The sequence below is a fragment of the Triturus cristatus genome, chromosome 2_1, assembly GCF_964204655.1.
Source record: "Triturus cristatus chromosome 2_1, aTriCri1.1, whole genome shotgun sequence".
Taxonomy (NCBI): Eukaryota; Metazoa; Chordata; class Amphibia; order Caudata; family Salamandridae; genus Triturus; species Triturus cristatus.
In genome coordinates, this window is record NC_140581.1 from 465,208,677 (window position 1) to 465,233,567 (window position 24,891).

Here is a 24,891-nt window from a genome sequence, read left to right on the forward strand (position 1 = left end):
TGAGACGCCTTAAACTTGGCTACCGCGCCCAATAGGCAGATCTGCGGGGTACATGCTATTGGTACCTCTACCATCAGGTGCAGAGTATCTGTGACTGATCTCCAACATGCATGCACCTTTGGGCACTCCCAAGCTAAGTGATAAAAATTGGCACCAGGGGCACCGCTGCGTATACAACTGTCAGCATCCCACAACCCATACCTATAGAGCCGAGCTGGAGTGTAGTACAGTTGGTGCAAATATTTAAAGTGCATCAATCTCATTACCATTCGCAGTCAACTGTCCAGTCAAGCGGCAGCATTCAAACCACTCATCCTCAGAAAGCGGGTCGGGGAGAACATCATTCCACTTAGCCAGGGCAGTCATACCAATTGCAACCACATCCCTCTGTGATGCACGATATAGTCTCGTAACCAGCCGGGCTCTAGAAGTGGTGGTGTATATTAGTTGCAATGCTTCAAGTGCCGGTGGCTCCATAGGAAATTGTGGATAAAGCGCTCGCATGGCAGAACGCAGCCTAGTGTAGACAAACAGCTGCTTGGCGTTAGCATTTCCCCCTGCAACTATAGTTGCTGACGTTATAAATTGACCTCCAGGAAATGCATCCTCCATTGTTATCAGCGCCATGCCATGAAGGGTCTTTAGTGTACCAGTTTCTCCTGTAACAGAGAGTTCAAAGTGGTGTAATAATGGCATGCTGGGTGCATACAAGGGTAATTTCTAAGCCTGTTTCCCCAACTCATGCCAGGCCCTGGATGTAGTCTGCACAGTGTCGAATTCTCCTTTCTCGAATACCGTATGCTTGTTGACTATCATGGCTTTAAGTGCTATAGGGTGTACCGCGTCTGCCTCAACCGCTACATGGGGAATATAAGCTGGGTCCTGCTGCCAGTAATAGGCGTAATGAGCCTGCGCACAGAGGTAATAGAGATGAAAGTCTGGCGCTGTGAACCCCCCATGCTCATAAGGAAGTGTAAGTGTTTCCCATTTGAGTCAAGGTTTTTTACCTCCCCACGCCAACGTGATCAAGAGGGAACGGAGTTTGTCAAAAAAAATGTTGTGTTAAATGTACTGGAATATTTAAAAAATAAATACAGAAAGCGTGGAAGGATTACCATCTTCATTAATGCTATACAGTCTGCGAAGGACAAGGGCAATTTGATCCAACGGCTTACCTGTCCCTCAAGACGCGTGATAGCTGTGCCATAGTTAGATTGTACGACAGTCTGCGGATCCCTGTGTAGCCACATTCCTAAGTATTTCACAGTGTCAGTACACCATGTTAAAGGAAAATCCAGGTCGAATTGGTGTGTGTTATCTGTGATGGGCAGAATGACCTATTTAGACCAACTGATTCCCAGACCGGAGAACCATTCGAACCGGATATATTCGCTAATGAGTTGAGCAAGGTGCAGAGCAGGGTCCCGAACAAATAACACCATGTCGTCCTCATACATGGAGACGGCCAAAGGACATTGAAAAAAATGGAACGCCACCTGTGCATAGCATTGCCTCAGAATACAAGCCAGTGGCTCGAGCACAAGTGCAAAAAGCAAGGGTGATAATGGACACCCTTGCCGTGTACCGTGTTGTATGCAAAAGCCTCCGATAGTTGACAATTAACTCTTACGCGTGCCACTGGGTTGGTATACAGCAGTTTGATCCAGTTGGTGAAAATAAATGGCACACCCATGCGGTACAGAATGGCAAACATATATGACCAGGAAATAGAATCAAACGCTTTTGCAGCATCTAAAAGCACTGCAACGGCCTGCAGGGTAGGTTCAAGCACGTGCATTACAGCAAAGAGCGTTTGTAAATTATGAGATGTAGAGCGGGTTGGAACGAACCCGGACTGATCAGGGAGAGCCAATACGGGGGAGAAGTAACTTTAATCTATTCGCCAATACCTTCGCTAAAATTTTAACATCCGTGTTGATTAAGGATAAAGGCCGATAAGAATCACACCTATCGGGCGGCTTCTCAGGTTTTAATAATGTGATCACCAGTGCCTTGTGCAAGGTCGGCGGCAAGCACTGAGTCTCGTATGCTTCCTCATATAACTGGAGGAGGCAAGGGGCTGGCAGATCTATGTACTCTTTATAAAATTCTGCTGGCAACCCATCGGTACCAGCCGACTTCCCGTTAGACAGTGCGACAATAGCATCCCGTATTTCGTCTAGGGTAAGAGAATGCATTAAGAACTCTTGCTGTCCTCGCGAGAGTCACACCAGCACAACATCATCAAGATATTGCGCGAGTTCTGCCTCGTCAGCAGCTTGATGTTGCGCATACATCCCCGCGTAGTACGTTGTGAACGTTTGGAGTATATGGAGTATATCGTAATGCGTGGTGTCGTCTGCAGTGACTGCTTTGATTAGACAAGTTTTATGGTGGGGTTCAAATATGCGGCTGGCCAGTGCTCTGCCCGGTCTGCCACCTTCGCCATAGTATTGAGCTTTGCTCCGGCGAGACATATGTCTGATTTCCTGATCAGTCACATCATTATATTCTGTGACCTTAGCTTTGATAAGTGCCAATGTAGCAGGATCTGCTGTAGCATCGTATCTGCGTTCAAGGTCGCTCAAGTCTCGTTCAAGTGTAGTCATAGCACCGCGCAGTGATTTCGGTACTCCGGCCTGAAGACCTATACATGCCCCCCGAAAGGTCACTTTAAAAGCTTCCCAGAGTGTCTCTGCAGTTTGAACAGACCCAGGGCTGTGTGAGAAATAGTCGGAGATGGCTTCACGAATGCCTTCACAAAAGACATGGTCTAGGAGAGACTATAGACGCCATTGAAATTGGGGGGAATGCAAGATGGTAGTGCCATACTAAGGAATACTGGGAAATGGTTTGATAACGTTCGAGGTAAATGTTTCATCTGTCCAGTCCATATACAAATGTCTTGCGTACCCAGTCAGTAGTCTAAGTGGGACCAAACTTGACACGAATAAAAGTGGCATGTACACTCCCGGGAGCTTGGGTGTCGCATTCGCCAGATATCTGTAAGCCCCAGAGTCACCAGACCATCGCGCACCGAGGCAGCAGCCTTCTTGGGGGAAGGGTCAACCGTAGATACACTATCCAATATAGGGTCTAAAATCACCCCCACAAATAAGGGCTGAAGAGGGTAGTTTGTAAAGCTTGCCCAAAGCATATCATAAAAGGCAGGGTCATCAACATTTGGACCATACAAATTGACGATAAACGACTGCGTACCATATAGTGTTCCCTGCACTATTATGTATCGGTCCCCCTTATCTTCCTCTACGTGGATGGGTACAAAAGGAATGCCCTTCTTTATGAGAATCAGAACTCCCCGTGCATAGGAGGAATAGGATGCCGCCAGCCGCACGCCCGCCCACCTGGTAGCTATGGTTGACACCGCTCGCTGGGTGAGATGGTTCTCCTGCAAAAGGGCTATCTGGATACGGTGACGATCTAGGTACGAGAGCATCTGCCGCACTTTTTTAGGATTATTAAACCCTCTGACATTTCAACTCAACCACGATATTGTGTTCATTTTGGGCTCAGCCATGTCTAGTGATGCTGATGAATATACCTGTGTTGTTGCCTAGAAGTGAATGAGGTGCAGGCCAAATACTGCCAATATGATGAAGCCAACGTTTATTCAAGGAAGTAGAGTTCCTCAACAAACCCCCCCCACCCACTTCAGCATTAGAACCATGCTGCGAATAACCCCCCTCAGAACAAGACACCAAGTAAACATTTGCATCCTGAAGTCATTAAACGCAAAACAGGAAAATACATATATCAACATTACAAAGGCACCCAAGGGCACCTGAACAGTAAGAAGAACATTGTGGGGAATTCCCATACTGTGGGTCGCTAGTAGCCATCAGCCCCCCGTTGGACAGGGTGGATCGAGACAAAAAGAGGCAGGCTAACCAACTATTAGTACAATAACATTGGACAATCCCTGGCGCGTAGCGCCAACAGCAAGCCAGCATTTTAGAGTGGGTAACATACAATATCAGGAGCCTAAGCATTCTACATCTTACATAGAACAATCGGAGATTATTAGGTGGTGCAGTGACGATCAGACATAAACCAATATACACATAATATATCAAATATAGCCAGATCAAACCCATGAAAAATCACGGCAAACCATAAGCAACAAGACGACGTCATACAGCAAATAACATAATTCTCACGTGTTCAGCCCTCAGAGTCTGAGTCTGCACCCCTCTCTCTCATGGGCTCCTGCCGCTCAATCCGCTGGATATACTGAAGTGCGTCTTTGGGTTTTGTGAAAATGCGCCGCGCCTTCCCTGCATGTTGGATCCGCAGGCGGGCAGGGTACAGCATTGCATATTGGTTATGTAGAGCTTGCAATTTCTTTTTAACAGTTTGAAATTCACAGCGTGCCTGCTGCACAGCTACGGTGAAATCAGGAAATAGTTCCACTTTCATTCCCTGATAACTCAGACTGCCCTTCTCCGTGGCCAAACGGAGCGCCGTGTCCCGGTCACGATAATTCAACAGTCTGGCTGTAATGGGATGAGGTGGCGCCCCCGGCACAGGGCGAGCATCCAAGGAACGGTGAGTCCTTTCCACTATAAGCACTTTGGAGAAATGTACCGCACCTAGAAGAGTCACCAGCAACGTTTCGACATAGGGTTCCATGGGCCCAGTATTGGTGGATTCTGAAATGCCGGTTATGCGAATATTGTTCCTGTGGGAACGGGCTTCGATGTCTTCAATTCTTCGCACGGATCACCTCCAGCAGCTTCTCCATACTGGCACAGGATGCTCTGACAACCTCCATGCGATCCTCCGTAGTCGAGATGCGCTGCTCAGCCTCCGCAATCGGTGTGTCATGTTTATCTATCTTTGCCGCCATAGTATCCATGCACAAATTAAGGTGATCAATCTTCGCGTCGATGGATTTCAGATTCTGTTGCATGCTTAACATCAGACGCTCAAGCTTCGTATTTGATCCCGCTTCAGGATCAGGGTCAGTATCTGAAGCGTTTGGGGTTTTGTGTGCTTTTTGGCCTCAATTTGTAATTTACTCTGCTGCTTGTCCGGTCTCCCCATATCTGCCGCGGTCCGAAGCAGTTATTCACAATCGGAGGGAGAGATTCCTATACAGAAGCAGAAGACAAGGAGACCGGGACCCCGCGGAAGCTATAGCACCAGCCGGCAAATCACCGCCTGCAGCGCACCACAGAGAGAGTCTATAAGGACATATGTAGGCCTTCGTCAATGGTATTTCCACGGGCAAAGATTCGATCACAAGCCGCCAGGAGCAGCAAAATCCTCAGAGTCCTGCAGCCAACAGTTCAAACATGCGTAGCACTGTATCGGAGACGCAGCACGCGTGCACCAAAACGCGAGCACCCGTCAGCCCGACAAGTTGAGGAGGGGGGTAGCCCCGCAGCAACCCCAGAAAAGCGCCTACACAATAACCTCTCCAATGAGGTGGGTAGTGCGTAGTATAGTAGATTTAGTAGTTATATAGTGGTCACAGCGTATAGTCTCTGCACAGCCGCACCCAAGTGGTCACAAGGGCGCAGTTCCCTGGCCGCGACTGGCACAGTACAAGGTGGAGCCCTGAGGTGCGTTGGCACCATAGATTCCAGGAGATGAGGCAGACCGCTAGGCAATCTCAGGGCTAACAGACTTGGTGGCTTGAAAGCAGGAAGAGGCATCACCGGCAAGCCACCCAACTAGCCGCCGATCCTCCAGTCCGAAAACCAGGCCACAATGAGGAAGTGTGTAGAGTCTGAGTGGCCGCAATGCAGATATAGGGTACAAATGCGCACGCTAAATTCAGAGATCAAAAAGAGGCACCTACTTGAGCTGTTCTCCCTCCACTCCCATCAGCGCCGCAGGCATTACCCCCGCAGCTGAGCCGGAGGGTCTGTGGTGGCGTATCATGCGGCAATCCGCTGCAGGTGAGTCAGGCAGCGCCGAGAATCACAAGTGTGGCGCGTTGCGTAATTAGAGGCCGTGCTGCTAAATAGGCCCCAGATGCGGGAGAGTTCCAGGCCGTACGAGGGGGCAGCATATTAGCAGCAAGGAGCAAGTGGCGGGCACAATGTCAATCGGGCCGCTGTACATAGGCCTCTCAACGCGTCTCACCTCTCCCGCAGTAGCTGGAGCAGGCAGGGGGGCACAGCGCGTTCGTCTCACCTCAGCCCAGCGGCTCTTGAAATGGCGACTGATCGTCCCGCCGGGGGTGCAAGCGGGCTCTCGATCCTGTCGCTCCCCAGCGTGCCTTCCGGTCAAGCAGCTGACACACACGCCCGGATCTTCAGACAGACATCTAGGGCTCAAGCCGCAGTACCAGGGCAGGAGATAGGCACGGCATGCGATTTCAGCATCCCGCACCCTCCGGGGCCACCATTTTACACCAGGTGAAGTCTCGCTTCAGAAATGCAGTTAAAAGCATGGAAGAGCCATGTCAGCAATCTCGAGGCAATTGTGTGCCACTCAAGAGGCAGATAACTCTAAGTACAGCCGTGGATGGCACCAGTAACGCAGGATATTTGGCGGATTATGGTCTCGATCAGCAGAGCAGCACTAAAGTGCGGCCATCTTGCTCTGGGCTCTCTAGCACCCCCAACATTGACCAGCTTAACTCTTTAATGTATCTTTCATTTCTGACTCTTAATTCCATTGTTTCACTAACTGGAGCACATCAACATTATTCGAAACTTGTATTTGCACCCTGAGTATTGATCATTTTAACTTTGTTGATTGTTCTTACTTAAAATGCCTTTGCATATGCGGTATGTTTTTATTATTATGGATCTATGCAGATTTAAGCTATTTTGATTGATTAATTGACCGAAAGTGAGCCGTTAAGACATCCTGAGCAATTTAGCGGACCCTTTATGTGCCCTTTTTATGGACTATTTGGAGGTTTTTGTTCCTCTGGTTCTGTCTTAATCTGAAGGCACTTTATTGCCAATAGATGTATTATTATGAATGTAATTTATTTTACACATTTCCACTGTGATCTGTTTTTACTTTGTTTAAATTTTTATATTGTGCACTTTGATGGTTCAAAAAACTAAAATAAAGATGATTGACAATTCAAAATACTTACCATATAATTTAAAATAAAATCTAAGTCTTTTCGTAAACACCAACAAACCCATTTTATCCAAGCTTGCCTAAAGGCTTTCCTCATTCCAGGAGCACCAGAATTCTCAAATGACTCTAAAGGTCTTTGCCAAAAGACCTGGCCTCTCTCACTGCCTCTTGAAATCCACCAAGCTAGGTATCCATGCATTAATAAATTGTAATGCTCTCCTTGAGGACCCTGTGAAAGTCCCTTGAACGAAGGAAGAATTAATAAAAAGTCAACGTACATCTCCGGAAACCATGCTTATGCTCTCCAGATTGGAGTCACAACCACAACTGTCTCCTTGCATCTGCATACTTGTACTTGTAATCTTGCCATCATAGCAAATGGAGGTACTGCATAAGGCATTAGTCTCTTTCACTCCTGAAGAAATGCATCAGTCCTATATGCTTCTTGAGCTGACCTCCAACAGAAAAAATTGCGGAGCTGAGTATGTACCTTGTTCATAAATAAATCTATTTAAAGGGGTCCTATGCTCTCTGAATCATAAGAAATACCCTTCAGTCTAGTCTCCAATTGAATATGTAAAGTTCCTTGAACACCATCTATTTAGCCATCTGTTGTTCACCTCTGGATGTGTTCTGCTCTGCCAGGCCCTTTGAACATGGTCCCTTAATCTTAGTCTCATAATGCACCACAGAAACATTGTCACACATTTAATGTTGTTCTCTTTGAAACACTGAATTGCAAAAGAACCTGCCAAGAACTCCAAACAATTGATATGAAAGTTCTTCTCTTGATCCGTCCCAAGACCACACACTAATAAAATTCAACATTTCGCACCCCACCCTTCAAAACTCACATTCAACTATATTACAGTCTTGGGGTTCCTGGCAAAATATTGCTCTGCTATTCCATGCATTCACATTCTGATACTACCATTCCAACTACTATGTTGTTTCTGAATTCAACCGTATCTTTTGAGAAACTTCCAGCCCATCCTGACAAAGCTCATTTTTAATTTCTGCAGAGCTCAATTATGTAGGTGTCCTGGCAAAACAGTCTGCATTGCTGAAGATGACAAACCCAAAATCCTCACTAGTATTCTCGACATAACCTCTTTCATCTCCCAGAATCTTTTTACTTTCTACCTTAATTTCCTTACGTTGTCTTTGGACAATGTTAACTCTGCCAACTGTGTGTCTATCAGGAGACCTAGAAACTGAGTTTCCTGTCTCGGCTCCAAACAGGATTTCTTCCTATGTATCACAAAACCTAAATACTCCAGCAGCCCTATTGCTCTTTGCATGTGTTTCATCTAACCCTCTACCCTTACTTGAGCTGTCTTAAGAATTTCATCTAGTTTTATGTAATTAATCTAACACACATTGGTTGAAATCACAAAACCACTAGTTGTAAACCCTTGGTAAAGCACTATGGGGCTGAAGACAGACAAAATGCTAGACTCCTGAACTTCCAAAGTACTTTTTTTCAACAGAATTGCAGATATTTTTTATACAGACTCCCAAATGGAAGTGTAAGATAAGTGTCTTTGACATCCAATCTTGTCAATCATTTGTTCTTAACACATCCCTTAAAAGATGTATTATTATCATCTTGAAATGATGGAATATCACCCAATCATTCAGTTCTCTTAAGTTTAAGACTATTTACGTATATTTATCCTTTTTTTCCAACCAATATCTTTTTGCTTTTGAAGCCTATCAATTAATCTTTTACCCCCCACGATTGTCTCTTTCCTAAATAATTATTCTATATCTCTCTCTACTACAATTCTCTCTTCTTCTGAGAATTGAATCCCCTTTGGTATACACTCTTGAATTTGTTTCTCTAGAATTCTATTCTGTACCCCTGTACTGCCTTCAAAACCCATGGATCTGGTGCTGCCATTTCCCATACAATTGGGCTTGTCTGCCTCCCAAAACTTAGAGGGATATCTAAATGGCCTCCAATTACCTCTACATGATTCTCTCTGTAGCCTCTCACCTTTAGTTCCTCTCCCATATGATATTTGTAGATGCAAGAAGAATCCCTCCACTGAACTGAGGCCATGCTGGCTGAAACTATCCGCCCTCTTTTTATGCAACTTCAATTAATGTAGTATCCATTTTAATTAAAATACATTTTTTCCTTTCATTGGAGAACGCTGTGTTTGCATTGCCTGAAAGGTAGATTGCACGTTGCACCCCCCTGCCACAAATCCTCTTAGCACCATACTTTTTTTGTGAATGCTTCCTCGGCCAAATCGAAAATCTTCAATAGAGCTCCTATTACATTGAGCAACCTGTCTTGACAAGACTTAAGTCCTCTGTCTTGACCTCTTTGAGGATCCTTAGTCCCTTACTAATAAATGCTAAAACCGTACCATCTAAATAAAGTGTTATTGCTGCCTTCTTAGGCAAATTGGGTCTTGGACATACCAACCGCAAGTGCTATCAGACTACTTTGGGAATTTCTCTCCTAAACCAATGCATCACATACTGAGCCACATGCGGTGATGGGGTCCATTTAGATGGCAAAGGATACTTCATCATTAGAGGATCAAACATTTCCATCCCAAAGGGATTCACAAGCTTGGTTTTTTAGGCTTTTGCATCCTCAGCAGGTGCCTTAATCTCTTTAATTTCCTACACCTCCAGGTCCAAGTAAAAAACCTGATGGGCATCAAAGCTCAATTTCCAAATATTCTGATCCTTTCCCTCTCACTGGTGGATCGTCACTGCAAAAAAATTGGCTTGTCTTTTTATGCACACCTTCTGAGCCTTTCCCATCTCTAGTGTCTTGATCTTCATCCGTATTACATTTACATCTGTTTCTATTAATTTGTTTTCTTGGTAATTTTGTTTACATTACCTCTGTATCTCTTTTCCACTTAATCTTACCTACTCAGCCACTACAACCAAGTTTCTCCTTCTGATAAAGATTGGGCCATAACATTGTTTTTGTCTATGGGCTCTGACATAGATCCCATTAGTTGTCCTAATGCTTTGCTTAAGTAACTTTCAAACCTCTGTCTTGAATGTGGTTAAACAAGCTTAATCCTGTCCCAGCTGCTTAAAATGGCTGTTTTAATATTACTCATCCAAATTTCCAATCCTTCAAAATGGCTGCTTATCATGTAATGCATCAAGTGTACAGAGCCATCATCAAAGTTTCATGACTTTTCTCTAATCTCTCTTCATCCTTCTCCTGTTATGCACCTCTGCTGTGCACTTGCTCTGACTCCCTCAAGCATCTTCCTTTGAGTGGCTTCGGTCAAGACCAAAATGCGTCACAGCAACTGCCTCACTTGAGCCGTTTAAAAAAGCAGCTCCAGATAAAAGGTTTGCAAAAATTTCTATTATTTTGCTACATAAACCAATTCACATTTTAAAAATGGTCAAATTAAATCACCTCATACTTAAAAGGTGGATTGAAATGCATAAGATCAAATCCAAACCACACCAAACACCAAAAATTAAAGTCAACTAAGAATCAAAACTTTTTTATTTGACACATTTGAAATTCAGTGTCTATTAATCCCACTTATATTAACCTGAAATATAAACCATTATATATGATAAAATTAGAGTAAACTGTTAATGAACATCCTAATATGCACCATTTTACATATTTTAAAAAAAACTTGAAAAAGTACAAGGTTTTTATCTTGTGAGCAGCAGCAACAAAAGAAAAAAGATGGTTGAGTTTCCCATGTTTTATTGGTTGTTGGAACGTTTAAGGATTCTAAATTCTTTCTTTGGTTGCTGCTATGAGTAGAAGCAATAAAAGGAGCTTGCATAATGTTACCCTCCTTTCCTTAACACAAAGTTGTAGCTCTGTCAATGAAGTTTTGGTTTCCCGTCAACAGTGCCTGTTGTCAGACCGGATCTTTTGGAAGAGCAGTTTGACAGATTAAATCTAGGAGAAGTCTGAAAAGTTCATCATACAACCCTGCTGAAGTGCCTCAAGTGCCCATCTGTCTAATACTTCGGCTTGAAAAGCTGCTGAAATTGTGACAACAGGCCTCCCACTTGGCTGGGAACAGGGTTGGCATAGTGATGCCTTTGGTGTTTGAGAAATGTTAGTTGGAGTTGTTGGCTGGAACTTGGTTTTGTTTCCTCCACCCACAACCCCTTTCTCAGACTGGCTGACTTGACTTGAATGTTGAGGTTGGCCCTAAAGCTCTTCTGAATCTAAACCCTCTCCTATTTAAAACCGTTTTCACTAGAGTCAAAAGCTTCCAATCTTCCAGTGGTTTTGGACCAGTTCCTCGCTGTTAGCCAAACACCTTAGCTTCTGAAAAAGGAGATACAGACGCATATTTTTTGATTTGTATCATCTTCCAGGAATCCATCGAAAGATGCCTCCTCGCAGCAATGGTCGAAGTATCAGTTAAAGGCATAGCTACATTGTATTAAGCGCTAAAACAATTTAGACAATCTGTACCTTCTGTGAGGGCTAAGACAGGTAAAATCCATGCAATTGTGCATAGCAGCGTGATCCGACCAATGAAGCAGGCATTTACTATAAAATACAAAAACAACCCACTACAGCAAACCGACAAACATAAACAAGTACACATCCTCATGATCCATAGGACCAAATACAAATTGATCGTGCAGAAATTAGAAAACAGAAAGTGGGTTATTCATGCTATTGGTCATGAAGAGGAAGTTGGCCATAATAGCAGTTTGCTTTTTTCCTAATGTCTGCTTTGTTATAGAAAAAAATCATATGTTCAGCTATGATCTCTCACTCAGTAAGGACGGGGCTGAGGAAGACGAACGAGGAGGCAATACGTTTGTAGTTTGCATATAGGATGCAAGCACACAAAAAAATACCACTAACATCTGAGTCATTGATCCACTCTTTGCTCTGCGGCTGTTTTATATGTTACTGTCTCGGATTGAAGTGAACGTGTATTTAACATATTGCTTATAGTGTTCATAGCCTTGTTAATGTTACTGTCGTACTTTAAGCCCAAAAATATGATTGATACTATTGTAGATAATGATCACCCATGGATCACTAAGGATCTAGTTGATTTCAACCCCAAACCAGTACTACAAATGTAAAAGACAAGTACCTACAGCTCCATGGTATACTGTCCAGTTAATGGATGCAGAAAAATAATGCAAAATGTTAGAAAGGACATGGAGAAAAAACTATGTAACTACAAGACAGCTATCATCAATTGCAAACAATAGATTAGCAACATCTTCATACTATTCTTCGATGATTATGTCATGGAAAAACCCACTCAAGACCTGTTTTCAATATGCAAAAAACTTAATCATCTATCAGTTGAAACCAACACGATCAGACCCTTGCAGATCCAATGCGATGATTTGGCTAAGTTCTTTAAGTATGAAGTAGAGAAAATCTAGCAAAATGTTAGCACGCCGGGCTCTATAGATTCCCTCATAGCTAGTGAAGGACAAGAAAGACCTTTACATAGAGGCCTTCTCATTACTTTCACTCTTCTTAGTGAACAATCAGTCTAGCTGCCTCCACCTGTTCAATTCAAGCCTTTCTCCATAGGCTGTGATGTTCCTCAATGATGTTCTGCGCTCAGCCCTATGCTGTTTAATGTCTATAGGGACACCATTGTCCAGTCTTGGGAATCCTGTCACATGCAGACGGCACTCAGATTGTCGTTACCACAGCTGATACCTATGATCCCTCCAAACTAACTTTTATCAAATATATGTCAGCAGTTTGACACTGGATGTGTGACAATTGTCTAAAACATAATAGTGAAAATGCAGAAATCATACTATTTGAGAAAAAATGTACTGGTTTCCCCAATGGTGGCCTGCAGAGCAAGGTGAACCTCCCCTCCACCCCCAACCCCTGACCCCAGTTCCTATTTCCTCACCCAAGAATCTAAGTATTTGGTTTGACCATCAGTTGTCTTTTGAAACCGATATAAATAAGATCCCTACCACATGCATCTTGATCATGAGGATGCTGAAAAAATATTTTCTTAGCTCCCTTTTGACTCTCGCAAAACATGGTGCAGGCCCTCATTATATCCCGATTGAACTATGGGAGCTCCTAATGTCTTGGAATACAATATTTTATTCACCGTCTGCAAATTATCCAGCACTCTCCGCCTCAACTTGTTAATATTCCTCAACAAGACTCCATCTCCAAACATTTAAAGGACCTACAATGGCTGCCTATTAGGAAACAGAATACATTTAAAACGTGTTGTCTGCAGGGCATGAGTCGAGGGTACACGCGGGTAGACGGCGTCCACCCACTATTTTCACAGGGTGGACGCCATCCACCCTGCCAAGAAGTTGGGCCCCACTGAAAAATATGCTGAATTCGTCCCGGTGTAATTTGCAAACACCTAGACACATTCAGCAATGCCTTTACGTTGTTGTCTGCTTTCCATAGCAACAACGTGCAGGCGGGAAGGGGACCTTCTTAGTTCAGACTCCTGCTGGGCCCATAACAAAGGCCCAATTTGAGGGGTCATCAGGCCTCCTTTTGTTCTAGTCTCCTGGCTGGGAGCAGTCAGGAGCCTCACACCTGATGCAAATGGAGCGGAGGGGAAACAAAGGCTCACACCTTGTTCGCACTTCACACATACTTAAGAGAGGCAGCTTTCTCATATTTAGGAGATATGCATGCACTGTAAGAATGTCAGATGTGTTGGTCTTTCCCTGTATTTACACAAATAAATAATTTATATAGTGCTTACTACTCCTGAGGATGCGTTGAAATAATTTAAGTACCACTATTTTTTCTTGTAAAGCACTTTGGGTAGAGAAAGTTTACGCTGACAAAAGACAAGATTGTTTTATCTGTAAGTTTCAAAAGTGGGAATCTTCTGCCTAAATCAGGAGGGTATCCCTGTGTACTCAAAACGTACTCCAATGTACTCATGATAGACCCGCTAAACATATATGTAAGGGCTCAACATCTGATGTCACTTCTTATGATGCCACTTCCTGTGATGTCACACGCGGTGATGTCACGGGCCGTGATGTCACAAGCCGCAATGTCACACACCGTGATGCCACTTGCATTCTGATTAACTAGGTTAGTTCCCCCACTTATTTTTTTAGGACTTGTCCCCTGGTTGTCTGGGTCATAGAGGAGTTTGGAAGACAGTTCCTATGTACATTAGGACAAAATTAATCCCCTATGCTCTGGGTCGCGCTTTGCATTCTTTTGCACTGCAGAATGTGACAGTTCCTAAAATCAAGCACTCTAGATCTCGGGGCAAATCTTTCTCCTATCTGGCCAGCACTTCGTAGATTTTCCTACCTCTATATTTGAATACCACCCAGCAGGCGCGGTGCGTCCATTAGGGCGTGGGGGCGTAGCCCCCCTGCCCGCGCCCGCAGCTCCCTCCTCTGTGAATGTCCGCAGCTCCCTCCTCTGTGAATGTCAGTCAGCATGACGTCGGACCGTGGGCGGTCCGGCGTCATGTTGACTGACATCATTGTCAGACGCCTTTGGGAAAGGCAGCACAAGTGCGCATGAGTGGGCATGGAGCTTAATTTTTTACTCCGTGCCCAGTCATGCGTACTTGTGTTTTTGCTGCCTTGCGCATGCCCATTAGGAGCCCCTCGGTCTCCTAATGGGCAGGCGGCGGGCGAGGAGTAGGCTGTGCCGTCAGCCAATCCTGGCACTGCTGCAGCGCCAGGATTGGCTGAGGGACGGGTTGCCAGTCACTTGCGTCACGTGGACGTGGTGTTCCGGACCGTTTGAAGGGGCAGAGAGGCGCCAACGCGGGCCAGGTGTAGAGGCGGTCACCGGTCAGGTAAGTGTTTTTTAATTTTAGGGTGGTTTGGCTGGGTTGGGGTTGGTCAGGTTTGGCTGGATAATCTGGCCGGGTTGGCGCCTCGGCAGTGCTGGGCTTGCTTGCAGTTTTGCTGGTACTAGTAATATCGGCCTCCATGTTTAAGACTGTCTTTGCTCTGCATTGCTGCCAGGGCCTAAGTTCGATCTTGGCAGAGGGCCTTTTGCCTCTTGGGCTGCAATAGCTCTCCGGTGTTTCTTCACTTATCAATGTCGCCTTGGATGTCTTTGGTAATTGGTTTACTCCTGGGCTCCTACCGCTTCATGTTTTTTTAGCCGGCACACCTTCAATGGAGACAGTGCTCCAGTCCCTTCTGGCAATTGGGCATTCCGTGCTCCTCTAGTTTTTGCAAACTAAGCTGGCTAGTGTGTACCTCGTGACTCTTCCAGTGCTCCGTTACCTGGATTTCAATCACCTGTCCCGAACAATATCCCTGTTTTTTTGTACCTTGATGGAGTTCTAGGGAAGTACTCATACTGTTCCTACCCAGGGACTACAGTGGGGTGTTGAGCAAGCAGTAGAGTAGCAAGGATGCCATAGGCTCAAGTGTAAGCAGGGGAAATGGCCCCTTTGCTGTTGGAGCGATTAAATCCAGCAATTAATAGGGTTTAACGGCCCTTTCAATTCCCTAGTGCGACTGCACCTGCTGCACCCATGCAAGGTGACATTGAAAGGGATGGAGCAGAGCAGTCGATTCTCAGGTCTGCTTCATTCCCCTGCTGGCCACGGTTCCCTTTCCTTGGTTTAGGCATTTATTCTTTACACTCTCCATCCCCTCAATCTACACCATAACAATCTAATTTCAAGAACTGCCAAATTTCTTAGACTCTGTGTAGTATTTGAATAATGTCTGCATACTCACCATCACGCTGTGTTTGACAGAGCAGGGTCCATTCCGGCCCTGTGCTGTCAATCATATTCGCACTATTGTGTGCATTTGTGCAAACACAGTCATCATGACAGTACCCTGGCAGTGCCAATTAAAAAATCCATGGTAAATATCCTCGACAATGCACCATTTGCACACTATTTTTACCCCCAAAAATTGGGGGGGTTCTACCTTATGACGGTCGGGCTTGCTCGCCGTGCGAGCACACCAACAGCCACTCATCCCAAACCTTTACGCCTCACTAATTTCAAATGTCACCAGCCGCCCCTGCCACCCAGGATCATCAAAACTGAAGGAAGCTTTTGAAAACCTGTCCTGTCTGTCGTCGTCCCGTTCCAGACTCTCTTCCTCCACATGACTTATTCAGTCATGTTTTTAACGCCGAGGCACCCATCCAGTTTTTGTCCCATTTTTTAAATACTATTTCATTCATTCATGCGTGGCACTACTCGAGATGCCATTGATTACAAATGCTGAACGTTAAGCGTGCAAATGGTTCATTGGCAATGTCAAGACCTGCAATGAAAAAACATTCTGCTCACATTGGTAAGCCTTTTAATATAGAGGGATTACTTCATGTGACCCACCCAAATTGAACATATATGAATTTTAGTGCCCCGTTTATCTGAAGCGCTAAACAAGAGATGGACAACATATATCTATCAAAGATGTTGCTATTATAACCTAAGGCTGAGTTCCATTTCTTTTAAGGACTTCTGCAAATAATAATATAAATTCGTTCCGTGATCCAAAACAAACCGTAGGTAGTAGTGCTCCTTATACAACGAAATGGCTGTTCACTTGGCTCTATGTCTCAAAGTTCCTGCTGCAGGATTTTTTATATGTCTCAAAGTTCCTGCTGCAGGATTTTTTACATGTGGGCTGAGTGTCTCAAATACACATTAGATGAGAGATGCAAGGCTCTCAGATATCAGATATGTTGCGCTCTGCGCCCTCCGACATGAACCACGTACTCCGCACCCCGACGTGGTCACGTCCAATCCTAACGCAGTCTGCGTCGACGCAGGGGACACTATCAATCAGCGGGGCTCCCCTGACGCACGCGGGTTTTCGTAATGAGATTTCCCTTCCCCTGCCAGCCTGCATTCGCCTCGGTCTGTTAGTCCACACAGAGTTGTCAAATGACAGCTTCAGAATGACTCAGCCCCGCTGCTCCGGTGGCTTTCTCATATTGTGGCCGAATAAGCAGATTTTCCCAGATTCTGCAGCATGCTCTTTCCGCCTGCTCGCTTTCTGCCAAGTACAGCGGGTGGCGGCGGCATAAGTTCTCTGCTTGCCGCAGCCAGGCCTAAATGCGGCAAACTGGGAACTTACTGCAACTCTGGCGTTGAACCTGGCAGCCACGGGGCTGAAAGAGACAGCACACTGCGGGCCAGGAACCTGTCTCGTCATTCAAATTGTATGGGAATGGGACAGTCACTGCTAGTGTTCACACGAGCTCGTGCACCTTTCTAGGAGGGCACCATAGCGCAAGTGAGAGCTAAAACTCATAGCTCATTATCGCCCTCAGAAAAGGCCCAAATGCTGCTCTCTTTGGACAATAAATAATCATTCGAAATATCCATCATTTGACAGAAAAAGGTGAGACCGACGGTGGCTCATACCCCTTGAGCCGCTTAAGGCCCCAGAGTGCGGGATACAAAGTGCGGGATACAAATGTCGGAATGCAGATAAATACTTGATATTACGTATACAGAGCATTTTTAGATATTTTTAATAAACATAATTTTAGACGGTGGTTTTGTCGGTTTTTCTGAGCCTGGCCTCTGATGTTTGTAAGAATAACTCCTAACCTAATCATAAAAATGAAAACACTAAACGAAGGAGCCACCGCTTCCCAGCAGATAGAAGGACGAGCACAGGAAATCAGGTCGGGTTATCACGACCCACAGTTTGGCTCCTTTCAAAAGTCACCATTACAACGTTAGGCGGCTTTGGAAGGGATGGGCTAGCAGACAACGCAGACAAAGAGCGGGCGGCTGCTTCAAAAACAGACCGGCACTACTGCTGGAAGGGACGAGGGTCACACACGGTGGCATACACTAAATATTTTGTAGCTTTAGATACCTCGGGTGGGACAAACATAAGTAAAAGAATTCTTATACTCCAATGTCTTATTCTGATATATCCATGATGTGATATGATAGTGATCAGCGCTCCAGCTCATCTGTTCAAGGTGGAACAGGAAGAGGTCAACCCAACTCCGTGCCACCCCAATACCCATGGTTATGGTCACTCGCTGAATCCATTTGCTCCTTTGCTGTCTCAAAGAGATGCACTTGTTGAGTGTATACATTTATTTTATTCAGACTCCTTCAAAAACAGTTTTCTTTTCTGCAGAAACAGTCTTCAGGCATAATTCAAAACATGTGAATACATTCTCAGCAGAAGGTAACTGGAAGTAAGATCCTTGGGTGGTAGCAAATAAATATTCCATACGCTTCCGCCCAAATCTTTACTTCTTTAAATCAAGTTGCTGAATATTTAAATTGAGAAAACCCCTTTTTTCAACTCAATTTATTATTAGAAATTGACTTCATTTTCAGAGCAGCGTATGTGACCCGACGGCACCCGTAGAGTGTTAGGATGGAACGCCTACCCAGGAACGGTTACAGGCTGTTTTCTACGTGCCTGAATGTGTGCCTGTGTGCAGTCATAGTCTCGCTACGCACACAATGGAAGGTGACTTGCCACTGGTGTGTACAGAAGAGCGCGCGGGCCTCAGCGGGTTTGTTTGGGCAGACTGGCCTATGACTTGTCAGAGTGTCGCGCTTCGGGGTATTCCCTGGCAGCTCCGTGACGTCAGGCGGAGCCCTGGGTGACCTCGCCTTGGTGATCCCCTCCCCCCTCTTCTTTCCTCACGTAAGATGCTCTGGGCGGGTCTTCAGCGCTCGCCCCCTGTGCTGGTGTCGGCTCTGTCCGTCCTTTCTTCCAGGCGCCCCTGACAGACAACGTTACTCTTTCGCGGGGGCGGGGACACGGCGTGTGATCGTCTGTCACGACCCACTGTCAGAGGCACGGGGCGGCTGAGACAGATGTACCCTGTACTCCATCGGGCCGCAGGGCTTTACGTGCAGAGAATGAGTGTTTAAGAGTAAAGAAAGAGTTGGCGGCTAGCCAACCAGCAAAAGAGACAGCCCTGTGTAGTTGAAAGTGACAGCTGTATAAGTGGTAAAGGAGGCAGGGTAAGCACGAGGTAAAAAACTGCTCGGAATGGGGTACACAGTAAATACACCTAAGTAAAACCTAAGTAAAACAGCACAGCAATGTATGGGTGAGACATCCAGGCGAGCAGCAAAACAGACAGAGTAAGGGCAAGAGAGGCATCTAAGTACAGAGTAAAAGGAAAACCTTGGTCCGGGACAGTCCAAACAAAAGTGGTTAAACGGACAACCAGTCAGGGGTAAAATACAAAGCAACACATTTGAGAGTTACATCGGACATATCGGTATGTAGTATGTACGGTTAAAAAATACATTTTAGCAATATTTTAAAGGTATGCAGTAAGATGCCCTCGACAATGGTACACCCTCCAGCCAGTTGAGACAGCTGTGAAAGGGATACATATGTCTGCATTAGATTAAGTAGTCTGGTGGTTACAGTAACAGTTCGGGATAATTAAAGAGCCTGGCGGCAGCCGATGAGGAGGGTGAAACAAACATAAAGTAAGTGGTGCAGTGAAGGATGAGAGAGACAATGATATATGGGGCTAGCAAGTGGCAAAGGTGCGAGACCAGTTAGGAGTAAAAAGATAGCGAGTCTGCAAAGGGTAGATCAGAAACGAGGAGACAGGAGGCTAAATAAACAGGGCAAAAGTAAATGAGGGGTACATCTGGTGAAACAAACAATTCACAGGTACTGCAGACAACAGCCGTGAGATGTAAAGTAGTTCTAAGGTGAAGTAGGCGAGGCGGACTGCCGAGGATGCGACGGGTGGTCAGCATCCTGCCTGTGCCGGGCGCCTCCCGCCGGCGCCCTGCCTCTTGCATTGTTCTCCTCAAAGCCGGCGCGGGCAGTGGCTGCCGGCCGCTCCCTGCCTTACCTCCAGCGCAGCGCGTGCAGTCTCCTCTGCAGTAGGCGCTCGGCTCCTCCTCAGTCCCATGCACTCCCGGCTGCTTTCCTGCCACCCCCTGCGCGTGTTCCCTCCGCAGCCGCCCCCGGGCCGGTCCCCTCTCTGTCGGTGCCGCAGAGGTGTGCGCGCTCCCTTCTCCTGTCTGCGGGCTGCTCCTCAGTGAGGTGTCAGGAGGGGGCGCGGGCGATCAATAGCCGGGATGGAAGTAGGAGTGAGCATCCTGCAGCTGGTAGCAGGGTCCGGGCAGGAGGAGCAGCTGCAGGGGTGTGGTGCGGCGCTCACACCGCACACTGCAGTAGCGGCAGCACTCCCTGGGACAAGGAAGTCACCGGGGGGCTGCGGCGTGTAGGCCAAAGCGGGCACGGCGAAGGCACACGATAGCACCCACTGGGGACTATGGAAACAGAACGCAATCAGAGAAAATACTACAGGCACGTGAGAGGTTTCGCCAGGAAGCACACTGGCTACAGCTTGGTTGGCCTCCTCTCCTCCCAAGCAACAATTATCATATGTAAAATAACATGCACCTTAGAGGAAGCCTGTCACACGAGACAAGCTGCGCTTTGTCGATTGTCAGTACACTGGCATTCCATTTCTTCTCGTTTTATGCACCGCAAACTTTGGCGCATTTCGATTTCTTTTATTTCTGGAATTGACACGCACACGTCTAGCTTTCTTTATCATGCATACTTTTACCACTGTTTTAAAACCACCTTCTAGGTAATCCGTAAACTATTTGAGATGTATTCGTTTAGAGTTTAGGAAAAGGCAGTCGTGCAAGGATAAGGGCTACCAGCCTGTTGCGTTCGAGGCTGCACAGAGTGGACTGACCAGCAATGATGGAACTGTGAAAAGGAAGCAGCTCTTTACCACCTCATACATGCGGTATAGTTACAGGAAATTAAGACATCCCCCCACCCCCCCCCCCTAGAGGAGTCATCCATCTCAAGCTTGTAGCCAGGACTACTATGGACATGGTGATGTCGAGGCATGTTATGCGGGCTGACCAACATAGTCACCGCAGGGGACCCTCATAAGAGGGCGGCCCCTTTAGTGCCACAAGATGGCACACTGGGCAGCCTAGTGTACAGAGACCACTTAGGGGTCCCGCTCGTCACTTCCGGCCGGAGTGGGGTCGGGGAGAGGTATAAATTCTCTTTGTAAATGTAAAATGTAAATGCTGTAGACTTGTAAAGCGCACAGCTGCCCCAGCAACGGGGCGTCCCGGCGCTGTAAACCGCTGGGGAACCCATCCTGGCTTTCCCTGTGAGATGGTCCCTACTGGGCATCTCCAAGGTGAAGACAAGCATCCCCGGCGCTGATGGGGCCATAAGTGGAGATTAAGCAAGCTGTTGCCCAGAGTTGCTGAGTGGGATCCATGGTTAGATTAGGCACCGAGGCGAGAATTGTCGAGTCCGCTGTCCCCTCGCCCTGTCGCCGATTGGACATGTCCTGGGAGCTGCGGATCTTTGGTTTTGCCCCCCCCCACCCCATCACCCGCCCGTTTCCTCCCCTTTGGGGGGTGTATCAGGGCTGGGTGGCCTGCATGGTTGCGGGCTGCCCCGGCCCTGAGTGGGCTCTGTGGGTGCCCGGGAAGGAGGTAGACGGGGGCAGCTGTGCGCTGTCACCTCGCTTTCTTTCGCCCGGGTTGAGGATTTAGAGCTGCTCCCCCTGCGAGCCACTCGTAGCCTGTCGGGACTCAGCCCGCGTGGGCAGTAGCCAGGGCCGCACTGGGAAGGTCGCGGGGGAGGGAGGTATTGGGTGCCTGGCTGACATTAATTTGAGGAACCCTACCTGGCTGATGCTTCTGCCGATAGCTCTGGTCCTGCCGAAGGTCTCTCCCCGCTGCCGCGTCCTCCACCAACAGCGCGGCCGCAGTGAGGGAGGGAGGAACTACATTACCCGTGAACCTTTGCGGCAGGAAGCCGTCATCGGGGGATCCCTTTTCGCGCCAGGAGGCGTTTAAAATTGAGAGGTCTTCCCCGGTGGAGTGGGTGCTTGGCTGACATTAATTTGAGGAACCCTACCTGGCTGATGCTTCTGCCGATAGCTCTGGTCCTGCCGAAGGTCTCTCCCCGCTGCCGCGTCCTCCACCAACAGCGCGGCCGCAGTGAGGGAGGGAGGAACTACATTACCCGTGAACCTTTGCGGCAGGAAGCCGTCATCGGGGGATCCCTTTTCGCGCCAGGAGGCGTTTAAAATTGAGAGGTCTTCCCCGGTGGAGTGGGTGCTTGGCTGACATTAATTTGAGGAACCCTACCTGGCTGATGCTTCTGCCGATAGCTCTGGTCCTGCCGAAGGTCTCTCCCCGCTGCCGCGTCCTCCACCAACAGCGCGGCCGCAGTGAGGGAGGGAGGAACTACATTACCCGTGAACCTTTGCGGCAGGAAGCCGTCATCGGGGGATCCCTTTTCGCGCCAGGAGGCGTTTAAAATTGAGAGGTCTTCCCCGGTGGAGTGGGTGCTTGGCTGACATTAATTTGAGGAACCCTACCTGGCTGATGCTTCTGCCGATAGCTCTGGTCCTGCCGAAGGTCTCTCCCCGCTGCCGTTTCCTCCACCAACAGCGCGGCCGCAGTGAGGGAGGGAGGAACTACATTACCCGTGAACCTTTGCGGCAGGAAGCCGTCATCGGGGGATCCCTTTTCGCGCCAGGAGGCGTTTAAAATTGAGAGGTCTTCCCCGGTGGAGTGGGTGCTTGGCTGACATTAATTTGAGGAACCCTACCTGGCTGATGCTTCTGCCGATAGCTCTGGTCCTGCCGAAGGTCTCTCCCCGCTGCCGCGTCCTCCACCAACAGCGCGGCCGCAGTGAGGGAGGGAGGAACTACATTACCCGTGAACCTTTGCGGCAGGAAGCCGTCATCGGGGGATCCCTTTTCGCGCCAGGAGGCGTTTAAAATTGAGAGGTCTTCCCCGGTGGAGTGGGTGCTTGGCTGACATTAATTTGAGGAACCCTACCTGGCTGATGCTTCTGCCGATAGCTCTGGTCCTGCCGAAGGTCTCTCCCCGCTGCCGCGTCCTCCACCAACAGCGCGGCCGCAGTGAGGGAGGGAGGAACTACATTACCCGTGAACCTTTGCGGCAGGAAGCCGTCATCGGGGGATCCCTTTTCGCGCCAGGAGGCGTTTAAAATTGAGAGGTCTTCCCCGGTGGAGTGGGTGCTTGGCTGACATTAATTTGAGGAACCCTACCTGGCTGATGCTTCTGCCGATAGCTCTGGTCCTGCCGAAGGTCTCTCCCCGCTGCCGCGTCCTCCACCAACAGCGCGGCCGCAGTGAGGGAGGGAGGAACTACATTACCCGTGAACCTTTGCGGCAGGAAGCCGTCATCGGGGGATCCCTTTTCGCGCCAGGAGGCGTTTAAAATTGAGAGGTCTTCCCCCGCGTCGCGGGACGCGCGCGGGACACGCCGGGCTAAGCCCGGGCAAAGGGCGGGCCCTCTGTGGCCCTCAGGGGACGGGACGGGCCACCCCCATTGCATTCATCTTGCCACCCAGGACAAAGCTGTGAGGTGATTTCTGTATCTCATCCGTGTGCTATATGTTACCTTGCACTGATACGAGCATAGGTTAAGTGTAATATCCAGCTGTGTTGTAATATAGAGGGATAGTCTGCAAAAAATGACGAAAGCCAGAAAGACTCCGGTGGCTACAAGATCATCCACTAGAAAAAATCTCACCCCCTCTACACCCTTGCCATCCTTAACAGCTATTGACCTTATGCTGCAGAAAACGATCAGTGTAGTAGCTGATGCGATCCAAAATACGGAGAGACGTCTCTCCTTGACTCCGAATATGTGTTTCCCAAATCTTTCAATGCACACCACTGAGCATAATAACACTGTGGAGTCAACTATAAATGTGGACGATTCGCTCTTGTTGCAATCCTTCTCGGGGTTACCGAGTGGTAAAGGTTGTAGAAATGAAACACCCTCAGGTCTGATCACTCTAAATAGTAATGAAAGAAGTCCTTCGCCCACTACTAATGGCGGGGCTAGCCCGTGTCTAGTACAACCAGGAAATATGTCAATAAACTCCCCAGGAGAGGTACTTGCTGAAAGTTCCCCCCTGACTAGCATAACAGTGACAGATAAGTCTCCTTCTCCCAAAAAGAAGAAAGGACGTAATGGGAGAAAAAAAACTAAGTCTATTACGAGGAAGATTTATAAACCTCTGGGCAACCATAAATCCTCAGCCAAAGATGTATGGCTTAATTTTAAATTGGCTAAACCAATAATGAGTACATCTAACATGGCTACAACATCTACCAAACAAGATTTACCAATAGCCAAAGAAAATCAGCCAAAAACTAAAAAACCTCATATAGATGAGACAACTCAGACTGAAAGGGTGAGTTTAACTGATACATCTCACTTGACAGATCTAGAACGGCTGGTTAGACTTCTTCTCCAGCCTATAAATGAGAAAATCACTAATATAGAGTTAATGTTAGCCAAACTCGAGAAATATCGAGATAATGTCCAGATCGCTAACCCCAAATCCCCTCTTACCTTTATACAGACTGACAATTCAGAAACCGTTTGTTGCAATACGGCAATCATTACCCCTACGGGATCTAATGCTCAGAACGACAAACCACAACACATAAGAACACAAAAAGAACCATTAGTGTTGTCGAGTGTATCTTCCATGCTGGCATACTCCATAGCTGACAATGACGAGAGCGAATGGGCCGCAGAAGATTTATCCCAAGTATCATCTGCCGATCGAGCTATGCCCATTAGGACTCCACCAGCGGTACCCCTAGCCACAAATATACGACCAACACGAAACCTCATGCAGCCCCCACAAAACAAAAAACCCATTCATATTCATCTCCCTCCGGAATCCCAACTACACACCATAGTAATGATAGGTGTCCCGCAATTAGAAAAGGATAAGGCGGAGAGATATGGGGACTTGAAAAATAAAGTAAGTCATTGGTTAACCACGCATAGACCGCTCCCCAGACACATCAGTGGCAAAATCTTAAATGTCAGGAGGGTCGATTGGGTGGGCCATAGATTT

At 47.2% G+C, this 24,891-nt stretch overlaps 2 protein-coding genes across 2 annotated transcripts in view; one reads left to right on the forward strand and one right to left on the reverse strand.

The window, feature by feature from the left end:
* The window catches only part of SV2C (synaptic vesicle glycoprotein 2C), a 784,750-nt gene extending 764,638 nt beyond the window's left edge, over nucleotides 1-20,112 (reverse strand). The window contains exon 1 of the mRNA XM_085632286.1: nucleotides 19,835-20,112. The gene's annotated coding sequence lies outside the window, so the exon portion shown is untranslated. The remainder of the gene's footprint in view (nucleotides 1-19,834) is intronic.
* Nucleotides 1-24,891, forward strand: part of LOC146865484 (uncharacterized) — a 218,692-nt gene that overhangs the window by 153,759 nt on the left and 40,042 nt on the right. The window lies entirely within an intron of this gene.